We start from the raw sequence: 12,260 nt of genomic DNA, 5'->3' as shown, positions 1-12,260 counted from the left end.
ACGTCTAATCCCTAGATTGAATAATTGATATTTTTCTCTAATTAACACCCTAGGGTTGCATTAACTTGATTTATGGATCCTCTTATTAGGTTTCACCCTAATCTGGAAAAATCTTGTCACCCTATGTCTAGGCGTGCAAACAACTCCGCTTAATTATGACAAATGTACTCTTGGATAGGGTCTATTCCTCCTCTGAATAAGAGCTTATCTTGAATCAGTATCCTGGGATATCAAAATAAGAATTAAGAACACATAATTAAGAACAAGTTAAATATTTATCATACAATTCAGAAAATAATAACAAGATTCGTCCTAGGTTTCATTCTCCTTAGGTATTTAGGGGATTTAGTTCATAACTAAAAAGGAAGACATCTCAGAAGAATAATGAATACAAAACATAAAGAAAACTCAAAACTCCTGAAGGGAAAGTGAGAGGAGATCTTTAGTCTCGATGGTGACTTCGGCTTCTAAGATGGATCAATCGGCCTCCCTTGAGTAGTTCCCTGCCTTCTTCTCTCTCTGTGTGTCTTTTCCTCTTCCTTTAGAGTGTATTCATAGGCTTTGGAATGCCCAGGAACCCTCAAAATTAGCCTTTTCTGAATTGGACTTAACTTGGGCTTGGTAGGGACACGCTCGTGTGACACGCCCGTGTAAATCGTGCTTCAATTCTGCCAAATTGGTACGGCCGTGTGGTCTGCCCGTGTGAAGAAGTCCATGCTGTGTTGATTTCATACTTTGGCCCATTTTCTCATTTTTTTGGCTTGTTTCTCGTTCCTTTGGCTCTCCTATGCTCACCTAAGTATAAAACATGAAATTAAGGCATCAGGAGCATCGAATTCACCAACATTCCAAGTTGAGTATTTAATCATGCAAAACTTTAAGCATCTCCCATTATCAAAGTGGTTACCTCGATTTGAAATCTCACGGAGTTTAACATCCTCACTAAAGATTTAGTCAAATCACTCAATGTGTTTAAGGACAATGTAAGTAGCACTCATCAGTCAATATGAAAAGTTATTAAAATAGGCTTGCATGAAAATCACATCTTCACCACTATAATTTGAGATAATCCATTAATCAAAAGGTCTTTAGAGGGTTGTAACGTGGCTTTGGTTAGGGGGTGTGGTCACAAGCTGAAAGAAATGGTTAGAATCGAGATTGAATTGAAAAATCACTTAACTAGAAAAAGATTTAATCATCACTTGCATAATACAGAGCTTTTCTCAAAATATGAAATTTAACTTCTTTAGCTTAGAAGATTACTACTACTAATATGTATACATTTTTTTTAAGAACAAGTTAAATTACAAAATAGAATAAAACATAGTTAAGGAACTATTTCAATTTAAATCTCGACAAAAATAGGGATCAAATTAATTTAGGAGATTTCAACAATAATGGGTTAAGGGTTAATATGAAGGGTAATACAAGAAATGGCTTGTTAGCTCAACGGGGTTTACTAAGGGTTAATCGTGGAGGTAGGCTTTTCATGGCATGAGTGGGTTAATCCTAAGTGTGTTTCTCATTTTGACATATCAAATCAAATAGTGTGGTCTTGACATGCATAATCAAGCAACTTCTAGAATAATAGTTCAGTACTGATGCACTCAAAGCAATAATAAAAGTGAGCATGAAAGAATTAGTAGATGCTCAAAAGGCTCAAAAAATCTCACAAGAATTATGGCTTTTTGATGTTTAAAACTTGTGAATTCCAACTCAAAGTAATACCTAAACTTTAAGGAAACAACCTAAATTTTTAAATTCTTAAAAATCAACTTATCATGCTTGATTCTCTAATATCTTAAAGTTTAAAAAATCAATGCATAAATGCCTATGTTTTAATTCAAGATATATCAATCAAAATCATAAATCAATCAAAATTTATCCTAAATATGATATGAGAGCTTTTCAAGAGAACAAGGGAGTCATTCAGGGATTTTTCTGATAGTAAAATGAATACCCCCCACACTTAAGATGTATATTGTCCTCAATGTACAAAGATAGATATAAGAATATAAAAATAAGATAGGGAGAGGAGTGAAACTTCCTAAGTGATGAATGAATTTCCTTGAACTGGAGTATTGGAGAATAGTCGGCGTGGGGATAGAGGAGGATACTCTGGCGGTGGTGGAGGTTCATTAGTCCATAAGTCCTGCGCCAAAAGAATATTATATCTGAAGTTGGTTATGATCGTGGACGAGCAGGACATGGCAGTCGTGGAGAACCTTTCCCAGTGGAGTTTGGAGTTCCTAAGTAATAGTGAGTTGTGGAGCTCTTTATAAATCACTAAATGGTTCGCGAGGTAGGGGTGGCGATGAGATGTGGAGGTGCTGACAAATCTGCTGTAGAGTAGCATCAATGTTTTCAAATCATTGAAAACACTGCTACTCGAATCGAGTGAGGCACTCAGAGATGTCAGCATATGAAGTCACCGTATGAACTGGACGAGAGGGTGGTGGTGGCTGAGACAGTGGGTCCTCGTGCTATGGGGGGACATCATCAGTAATGTCCTCGGGGGCTTCCTCCTCAGTAGATTGGGTGAGACGATATTAAGAAGGGTAGGTTCCTCGGCACTTTTCGATCATCCTCATACTAAGCATGCTCAAGATGCCTTGTGGAGACATCTGGCCAATAGGGTTAAGGATGATTCCTGGGCCACGGTGCTAAGGAGCTCGAAGTGTCGAGCCAATCGCGTCACATAGGGGCCAATGGAGATGACCCCCTTCCTATGCCGCTCCGTCTGGTGTTGAATCGTGAGGGCAATGAAATAGGCAAGGTCGATGACATGCCCGTGCGACATACATCATAGAAAGTAGGCGTCGTGAGTGTTGACGATGCCAGTGCTCTCTCGCCTTCCTGTAATCATGTAGGCAAAAATTGCGTGTAGGTACCTCAGGGATGGAGGGAGAGTTAATGCCTTGGAGCGGCTAGGATTGTAGGTGGCCGCGCTTGGTACTAGTGCGTCCTAGCATCATGAAGGAGAACGATGAATGTTGCGGTTGAGAGCATGTAAGTCATTCTCCTCCTAGGCAAATTCCTCCGTATATAAACCCAGTGCAGTACCAAATTCTGGGACGCTGAGCTAGCGGACTAATACGCCTAGGAGAAATTGCACCGTGCTGGGATTATCGTAGTTCGTCATCACGGTCTGGAGATGAAATATGGAGTATAACTCCATCGTAAGCTCAAGATACGTCGGCTCGATGATCCCAAAGAAAAGCTCCCAAGGGTCGGTGGTTAGGAGGGCCCGAATCGCATCAGCCAATCGAACTTGTTCTATTGTAGCCCAGTTGATGCAGCGGCCTGCAATTAAAGGTCGGGCCCGGAGTATTTGGAAAAGTTCTTTTTGGGGCCCGATGGGGAATTACAGGAAAGGGTGGCAAATTTTTGCTGTGGGACCCGAGAAAGATGACGCTCCCTTTCTTTTCTTTGAAGCAGGGACAAGGTTTTCTTTCCTGGTGAAGACGATATTATATACCTACAAGCAAAACCATTATTTCGTCGTGAGGAATGTTCAAGGTAATACAAAAGCAAATCCAAAAAGGCAGAAGTCATAAATTGGAACTAATAATCTCAGTCACAACTACTAGCAAACTTAATCAAAAATAATTTTATGGTGTATCATTACCATGACAATAGTATGAGTTTCCTAAAAAAAATAATGGCAAATAATTCTATGTCAGTGCATTTTATTGATGGGGCATATCAACCCAAAAGCCATGAGTATTTTCACTTTAAACTAATAAAATGTATCAGATAAATCATGCAACGAGGAAAAACTTTAACATGAAAAGATAATAACTACTTTAGATATGAAATGTGAGTGATAAAGAGATGAAATGAACATAAAAAATGCATAGTACTATGATAACTTAACCTGAAAAATGGATGAAAAAGATATAATAAAGAAAGCCTAAGAGGAGTAGTATCCCAGAGGTTGACCAACTTGAAAACTGAATCCTAAGCTATCGTTGGTCCTCTCAAGGGATTTCACCAAAGGAACCCCAAACATAGTGAAGTCGAGAAGATTTCCAAAACAAATGCTAGAAAAGGGAGAATGAGCGTCAAAAAAGGAGTTGGAGGCGGCACACGGGCATGGTAGGGGGTGTGTGGACTTGCAGCGGCTAGGGTTAGGGCTTTTGGGTGAAGAAAACAATGAATAGTGAAGCCTATTTATAGATTTTGGGGCACACGGCCAGGGAACACGCCCGTGCTCTCTGATTTTTACCTGTGTGATTCGCGAATTTTGAATTTGGGAACGTCTGATAATTTTCCCACGCCCGTGTTCCTTGGGCGTGTGGGTGCACACGGCTGTGTCGCACCATCGTGCCTGGCTTCGTTCGTTTCTCCCACGCCCATGTATATAAGTCCACGCCCGTGTTAATTTAACAGGTTCGCCCACAGTTGCTTGGCACGGGCGTGTCGCACGCCCCTGTTAATTTGACAGGTTCGGCCACAGGTTAAAGGCAAGGGCGTGTCGCATTCCCGTGTGTTTTTGGCAGGTTTGCCCACGACCATGTCGCACGGTCGTGGCGATTTATCGCAACTTGTGTTTGGGGAAATTTTTTCCCTGTTTCTACACGGCCTAAGGTACGCCCGTGCGCTAGGCCCTGTCTGTGTGGGAAACCTGTGTTCAAAAGCTCCGTTAGTAAGTTAGGTGGTAAAGACTAAAATTTAAAGAAGTTAATACAGTTAGTGCTCGGGTTGCCTCCCGAGAAGCGCTTATTTATAGACTAAGCTTGACTTACCTCTCCATTGAATGGTCATGGGGGTTCGAGGAGTTTATACTCCTCATTCCTGCTATCCATCTTATCAAAATAAGGTTTTAGACGAGTATTATTTACCTTAAAAGTGCCAAACTTGGGATGACTTACCTCGACTATACCGAATGGGAAAATACTAAGTACCGTAAGAGAGGTGTTTTCATTTGGTTTGGTAGTGACAATATGAGGATCCCGGCATCTAATAAAATTGTATCTCCAACCTTAAGTTGATTTGGACATGTATTGAGCTCGTTTTGGCGTAGTTTTGGTTTATCGTGTGTTTTCAGTTTATACGTCCCCCATTCATCTAGCTCCTCGACTTGTAGCCTTCGATCTTCATGAATAGGTCCTCTACTATTGCTTGAGAATGACTCATGTGCTTCCTTCAGACTCATTTCTTGCAAAGTAGGTTGCACTATATTGTCAGTTTTAGTAGAATGGTTTAGATGATTACCTTCAATTTTCGATGTGTTGCCAGAATTACGAGCTTGAATGGTGATTGTTTCGTCTCCCACACGGAGTATGAGCTCACCTGTGCCAACATCAATAACCGTTTTAGTAATTGCTAAAAAGGGCTTTCCTAAAATCAAAGGAGTGTTGCTATCCTCCTCTATGTCTAAAATAATGAAGTCAACGGGAAATATAAATTTATTGATTTTAACTAGCACATCTTCAATAATACCCCTATGAAATCTTATAGTTTTATCTGCTAATTGAATGCTCATCCTAGTCTGTTTGGGTTTCCCAAGACCTAATTGTTTGAACATTTTGTAGGGCATGACGTTAATACTAGCCCCTAAATCAGCTAATGCATTATTAACATCTAAACTATCAATTAAGCAAGGAATCGTAAAACTCCCTAGATCTTTTAGTTTGTTGGGTAGTTTACTTTGTAGAATAGCGGAGTAAACTGCGTTTAGCTCCACATGCGACACCTCGTCCAACTTCTGCTTATTTGCTAAAAGCTCCTTTAAAATTTTCATTGCTTTTGGCATCTGCGATAGAGCTTCAATAAATGGTAAGTTAATGTGTAATTTTTTTAAGAGTTTAAGGAATTTACCAAATTGTTCATCTGAGCGGTCTTTCCTTGTCGCGTTGGGGTATGGCACACGAGGTTTATATTTGACATTCACTGATTTGTTTTTATTATGACCTACCTCATCTTGATCTCTGCTCACCACAGTTTCTTGCTTCGGTTCTGGCTCAGGCTCAGGCTCAACGAATTCTTCTTCATTTTGAACATTAATCGCGTTGAGTTGTTCCCTTGGGTTGGGTTCAGTATTACTTGGCAAGCTACCTTGTTGTCGTTCGGAGATTAGTTTGGATAACTGGCCTATCTCGAGCCCTTGGATCGATGCTTATTAATTCTTAAATGATGTCTCGATATTCTGGAAATGAGTTTCTGACACTGATATAAACTTTGAAAACATCTCTTCAAGGTTCGGCTTCTTTTCCTGTTAGTAAGGTGGTTGTTGGTAGCCTAGAGGTGGTCTTTGATTTTCTTGGCCTCCTCATGAGAAATTTGGGTGGTTCCTCCAACCTGCATTATAAGTGTTACTATATGGATTGTTTTGAGATCGAGAATTATTACCCATGTAATTTAACTGCTCGTTATCCATGTTGTAGCCATAAGGTTGGTATTCCGAATTGCTTGATCCACCTCCACTTGCTTCGCACTGCATTACTGGGTGAACCTGTGAAGAACTAAGAAAACCATCAATTTTTTTTATTCAAGAGTTCTACCTGATTAGAGAGCATGGTGACCGAATCGACGTTATAAACACCGGCTGTTTTGTTGGCTTTCTCCTCATGACTTGCCACTGATAGTTATTCAGTGACATCTCCTCTATAAACTCATAAGCATCTTCAAGTGTTTTATTATTGATGGTTCCGCCAGCAACTGCGTCAACTATTTGTCGAGTCGAAGGATTCAGGCCATTATGGAATGTTTGAACCTGAAGCCAAAGCGGTAACCCATGGTGAGGGCACCTTCTCAGTAAGTCCTTGAATCTCTCTCATGCATCGTAAAGAGTTTCTAAGTCCATCTGCACAAACGAAGAGATATCATTACGTAATTTAGCCGTTTTAGCCAGCGGAAAATATTTTAGTAAAAATTTTTCAATCATTTTTTTCCAAGTAGTAATTGACCCTCGTGGTAACGACTTCAACCATTGTTTAGCTTTGTTCCTCAATGAAAAAGGGAATAACCGAAGATAAATGGCATCATCAGAAACACCATTAATTTTAAATGTATCGCATAGTTCCAAAAAGTTTGCTAAGTGAGAGTTGGGATCCTCATCCTACAAACCATCAAACTGAACAAATTGTTGTATCATTTGAATAGTGTTAGGTTCTAGTTCAAAAGTATTTGCAGCTACAGCAGGTCTAACTATGCTCGATTCAGTTTCTACTAAAGAAGGTTTAGCATAATCATACATAGTGCGTAGAGCAGGATTTTGATTATCCGCAATTGCAGGAGGTAGCTAATTGTCTTGGTTTTCAGCCATCTCTTCGGTTGGGAATTGAGTATTGTTCTCTTGCTCGTTCTGTGTGTATCTTAAGTTTCGCCTTATTTCTCTTTGGTTTTTGTGAACTGTGCGATCGATTTTTTCGTCAAAGAGTAGTGGTCCTAACGGGTTTCTTCTAGCCATAAACTATAAAAAAACTTGCCAAGAGAAAGGAAAAGTAAATTAATAAATAATAAAAAATTAAATTAAATTAAATTGCAAGAAAAATAAATGGCTAAAGTCATAAAAATTGAGTGTTCCTAATATCTTAGTTCCCTGAAAACGGCGCCAAAAACTTGATCGTGATTTTGTGTGATAAGTTTTATAAATTTATAATGAATCGTTCTTGAAACTAACTATTATCATGATAAAGGCAAGTGTACCTATCGAACAATAGTATAGTTTTAGCAAGATCGGATTGTCGAACCCAAAGGAACTAAAAGTACTAGTAATGACTGTCTTTTTATTATCTAACCTAAAAATAATGGTGTTTGTTTTAACTAACTAATTAACTAAACTAAGAAATCACAAAAAATAGAATTGGGGAATGACTTTTAGAAAACGATTGAATTAAGACAATACCTAAGGAAAAATCCACCTAGACTTTACTTTTTATTCTGGCTCCGAATCGGACGATTTATTCATTTAACTTGTTCCGTAGAGATCCCTAAGTTATGTTATTATCGCTATTCAAGACTAATAACGTCTAATCCCTAGATTGATTAATTGAGACTTTTCTCTAATTAACACCCTAGGGTTGCATTAACTCGATTTATAGATCCCCTTATTAGGTTTCACCCTAGTCCGACAAAATCTTGTCACCTTATGTTTAGGCGCGCAAACAACTCCGCTTAATTATGACAAATGTACTCTTAGACAGGGTATATTCCTCCTCTGAATAAGAGCTTATCTTGAATTAGTATCCTGGGATATCAAAACAAGAATTAAGAACACATAATTAAGAACAAGTTAAATATTTATCATACAATTTAGAAAATAATAACAAGATTCGTCTTAGGTTTCATTCCCCTTAGGTATTTAGGGGATTAAGTTCTTAACTAAAAAGGAAGACATCTCAAAAGAATAATGGTACAAAACATAAAGAAAACCCAAAACTCCTGAGGGGAAATTGAGGGGAGATCTTCAGTCTCGATGGTGACTCCGGCTTCTGAGATGGATCAATCGGCCTCCATTGAGCAGTTCCCTGCCTCTTTCTCTCTCTGTGTGTCTTTTCCTCTTCCTTTAGGGTGTATTCATAGGCTTTGGAATGCCTGGGAACCCTTAAAATTAGCCTTTTCTAAATTGGACTCAACTTGGGCTCGGCAGGGGCATGCCCATGTGAATCGTGTTTCGATTCTGCCAAATTGGCATGGCTGTACGATCTGCCCGTGTGAGGAAGTCCAGGCTGTGTTGATTTTGTACTTTGGCCCATTTTCTCAGTTTTTTGGCTCGTTTCTCGTTCCTTTCACTCTCCTATGCTCACCTAAGTATAAAACATGAAACTAAGGCATTAGGAGCATCGAATTCACCAATTCTAAGGAAAAATCATCCATAAAATGCGTTAAGCATGGGGTAAAAATATGTATAAATTACGATTTATCACCCATTCACTCGGAACTACAGATATTAAAGTTTTCCACCAATGATACGCTCTATCTCTCAGAAGTGAGACGGCATATTTTACACATTTCTCAAGATTCAGAGACATTTCATCAAACACTCGTATTGTATTCTCTAACCAGAATTCGGCTATTTCAACATCATCACTCGTTGTAAGTCGGAATTCTTCAGCCCCATACTTCCTAATCTTATCAACCGGTGGTCGACTTAGCTAAACCAGACTCACCGAGGTTATAACAGGAATTTGAGAAGAACTAACATGGGGTGAAGGTTGTTGTACAGTCGAATTGGTTCTAATATACTGAGTGAACCAGTCGTTCATCATTTGATAGAAGGCTTGCTTAGCCTCACTATCATAGCTACTTATAGCCGATCGTAAATGATTTTGCACCGTCCCTTGCACGGGAGCAGGCGCATTACTTTTAACATCGTCAGCTACAGCTCTATCGGGATCCATTTGCTATATAAAAGCACATTTTAATGTCAGGAGTCATCACACTATCACAGATTTAGATATATGGCATGTATAGCTAGACTCACATACGCTGTGGTAGTCCTAAAACCGACTAAACCATAGCTCTGATACCAATAAAATGTAACACCCCTATCCCGTAACCATCACCGGAATAGGTAAGGGATGTCACCGGATAGATAGAACATTACCGAACAATACAGTATCATTGATATCATATAATATCAATACATAGATATTCATTCACAATTCAACCTTTAATATAGTCTACGAGACCTAAAGCATACATTTAGGAAAGATCGGGATTAAACCGAACTTATTCAGAATTTTCAGAACTTAACCAAATATTTCAAAACTGTTAAAGCCACATGCCCGTGTACTATGGCCGTGTGAAACTTAAGAGGTTACTGCTTTTCTTACACGGCCATAAGGCGCGCCCGTGTGCCTTGACCGTGTGGCACAATGCAGGTTTAGTTTAAGCCAACTTGCCACCCTTATATGGGTCTTTTCTACTAGTAATGTTAAGCAACATTCATACAACAATTTTCAGGTAATTTCATGCTCAAAACATGCTTCATTACAACTATATCATCATCATTGAACAAACCATTCAAAACCATACCAAAACTTAACACAAACACACCATTTGCTAGCCAACTCTTATGGTATAACATATCTATATATACAAATTAAAGCTTAAACACATAAACATTCTAGCCTATACATGGCATACTTATAAATAAGTACACTTCAAAAGTACCAAAATGAGTTTGATAGTGTGGTGACAATCCACGACTATCCCCAAGCCTTCAGTAGCTACGATAACTGTAAAACAGGCAGAAATCACACAGAGTAAGCTACAAAGAGCTTAGTAAGACAAATACAATTGGTCTAACTACTAAAGCATATAAGTACAATTTAATCATAAAGATTCATAAATATTTCATAGAATAATTCATAAACTTAACCATGCTCTTTTATTTGCATGTATGACATGCTTTATTTCCAATTCCATACATATTTCACAGAGATAGAGTTTTTCATATTCCAAAATTTAGTACGATACAAATGTGCCTGCATAGGTTATATATTTCATATACTCATTCTCATATTTCATACGCCATCATCAGACGGTTCTGAAGCGATACAGATACTCATAAACAAGTACAATGCCAACATCCCAAACGTGGTCCCACATGTGATTCAATATTGATGCCTCTGTCCCAGATAGGGTCTTATACGAAACTAGATATTATGTCAATGTCCCAGACATGGTCTTACCCGTAAATCTCAAATCAAAGCCTGTGTCCTAGACACGGTTTTACACAATATTTCAGATCGAAGTCAACGTTCCTTTGGAACCATACAGATACTTTCCAGATACTAACATATTATCAGAATCTACTTAGAGTTCATTCATCAAACTCTCAAGGTCATCCAATATAGATTATAACAAATATACATATATAACATTTAGTCAATTAACACGTAATTGTATTTTGACTTACCTCGTACGGATTTCGGATGTAAACGAGTAGACTACTCGACTAATTTGGACTTCCTTCGATCTAAGTCTGATTTTCTTTGTTCTTGATCTAATACAATTCAAATTCAACCATTCGATCATTCATTTCATTCAATTTAATCCATATACACATATTTAGGGTACTTTACATTTTAGCCCTTATATTTTCACACTTTGACAATTTAGTCCATTTTTCACAAAATCACCAATATGTAAAATTCACCAAGACTATAGCTTGGCCAAATATACATGGCTTCCATACAAGCCCAAATAACATATTTAATTCACAATTTAGCCCTTCAAAACCTCATTTCCACAATTTAGCTCAATTAGCTCTATTTCATCAAAATTCAAAGACAAAGCTTAATAATCTCACACATATCTTTCATAATCCATACAAAAATATCACAAAGCTCATATAATCAACAATGGAATTTTATGAAATCTTAAACATAAATAGAAATTCAAACATGGGCTTTGAAGAACACGAAGCAACGATCACAGAAACGTAGAAATTATCAAAAACGGACAAAAATCCATACATTAATCAAGGATCAAAGTGCCAAAACCTAACTTCTTCTTTTCCTTTCTTTTTCTTTGTATTTTCGGCAATGCTATGCATGAATGAACAAATTTTCATGCATTTGTTTTATTTAATAACATATATTACCTAATTACCTAACCATCCTTTAAAAAATTATCTATTTACTATATTGCCAAACCATGTCTCCCACTATCATATAATGGTCTTATTGACATGCAATGACCTCAACTTTAATAAACCATAGCACTTAGGCACTTTGGCAACTAGAAGGCAACTTTTACAACTTACGCGATTTGGTCCTTTTTGCAAATCAAGCACAGAAACAGACAAATTAAATTACAGAAATCTAGCAGATATAAATTCACATATCACAGACACAGAAAATAAAATTAAAATATTTTTCAAACTCGGCTTTGTGGTCCCGAAACCACTATTCCGACTAAGGTCTAAACTGGACTGTTATATATTCCACCACTAATAAGTTGTATCCTCAGAAGAGACACAGCACATTTAACATACTCAGATGGTGTACAAAATAATTTATCAAAAAATCGAATCGTATTCTCAAGCTAATCGCGTGATTTCGTGATAGGTTTTAAATATTTATTATTACTCATTCTTGAAACTAACTATTATCGCGATGTAGGCAAGTGTACCTATCGAACAGTAGTATAGTTTTAGCAAACCGGATTGTCGAACCCAAAAAGAACTAAAAGTACTAGTAATGACTATCTTTTTATTATCTAACCTAAGAATAAAAAGGTTTTGTTTTAATTAACTAATTTTCTAAACTAAGAACTCACAGAGAATAGAATTAGGAATTGCTTTT

At 37.8% G+C, this 12,260-nt stretch overlaps 1 non-coding gene across 1 annotated transcript; it reads left to right on the top strand.

Annotated features, from left to right (window-relative positions):
* The first annotated feature begins 6,734 nt into the window (after window positions 1-6,734).
* On the top strand, window positions 6,735-6,841 carry LOC121213236 (small nucleolar RNA R71). The gene has a single exon (XR_005908615.1). It is a non-coding gene; the product is annotated as a small nucleolar RNA R71 (small nucleolar RNA).
* The last annotated feature ends 5,419 nt before the right edge of the window (window positions 6,842-12,260 follow it).

The sequence above is a fragment of the Gossypium hirsutum genome, chromosome A13, assembly GCF_007990345.1.
Source record: "Gossypium hirsutum isolate 1008001.06 chromosome A13, Gossypium_hirsutum_v2.1, whole genome shotgun sequence".
NCBI classification, from domain to species: Eukaryota; Viridiplantae; Streptophyta; class Magnoliopsida; order Malvales; family Malvaceae; genus Gossypium; species Gossypium hirsutum.
The sequence above is the reverse complement of the archived record's forward strand: the minus strand, read 5'-3'. Positions and strand labels throughout refer to the sequence as shown.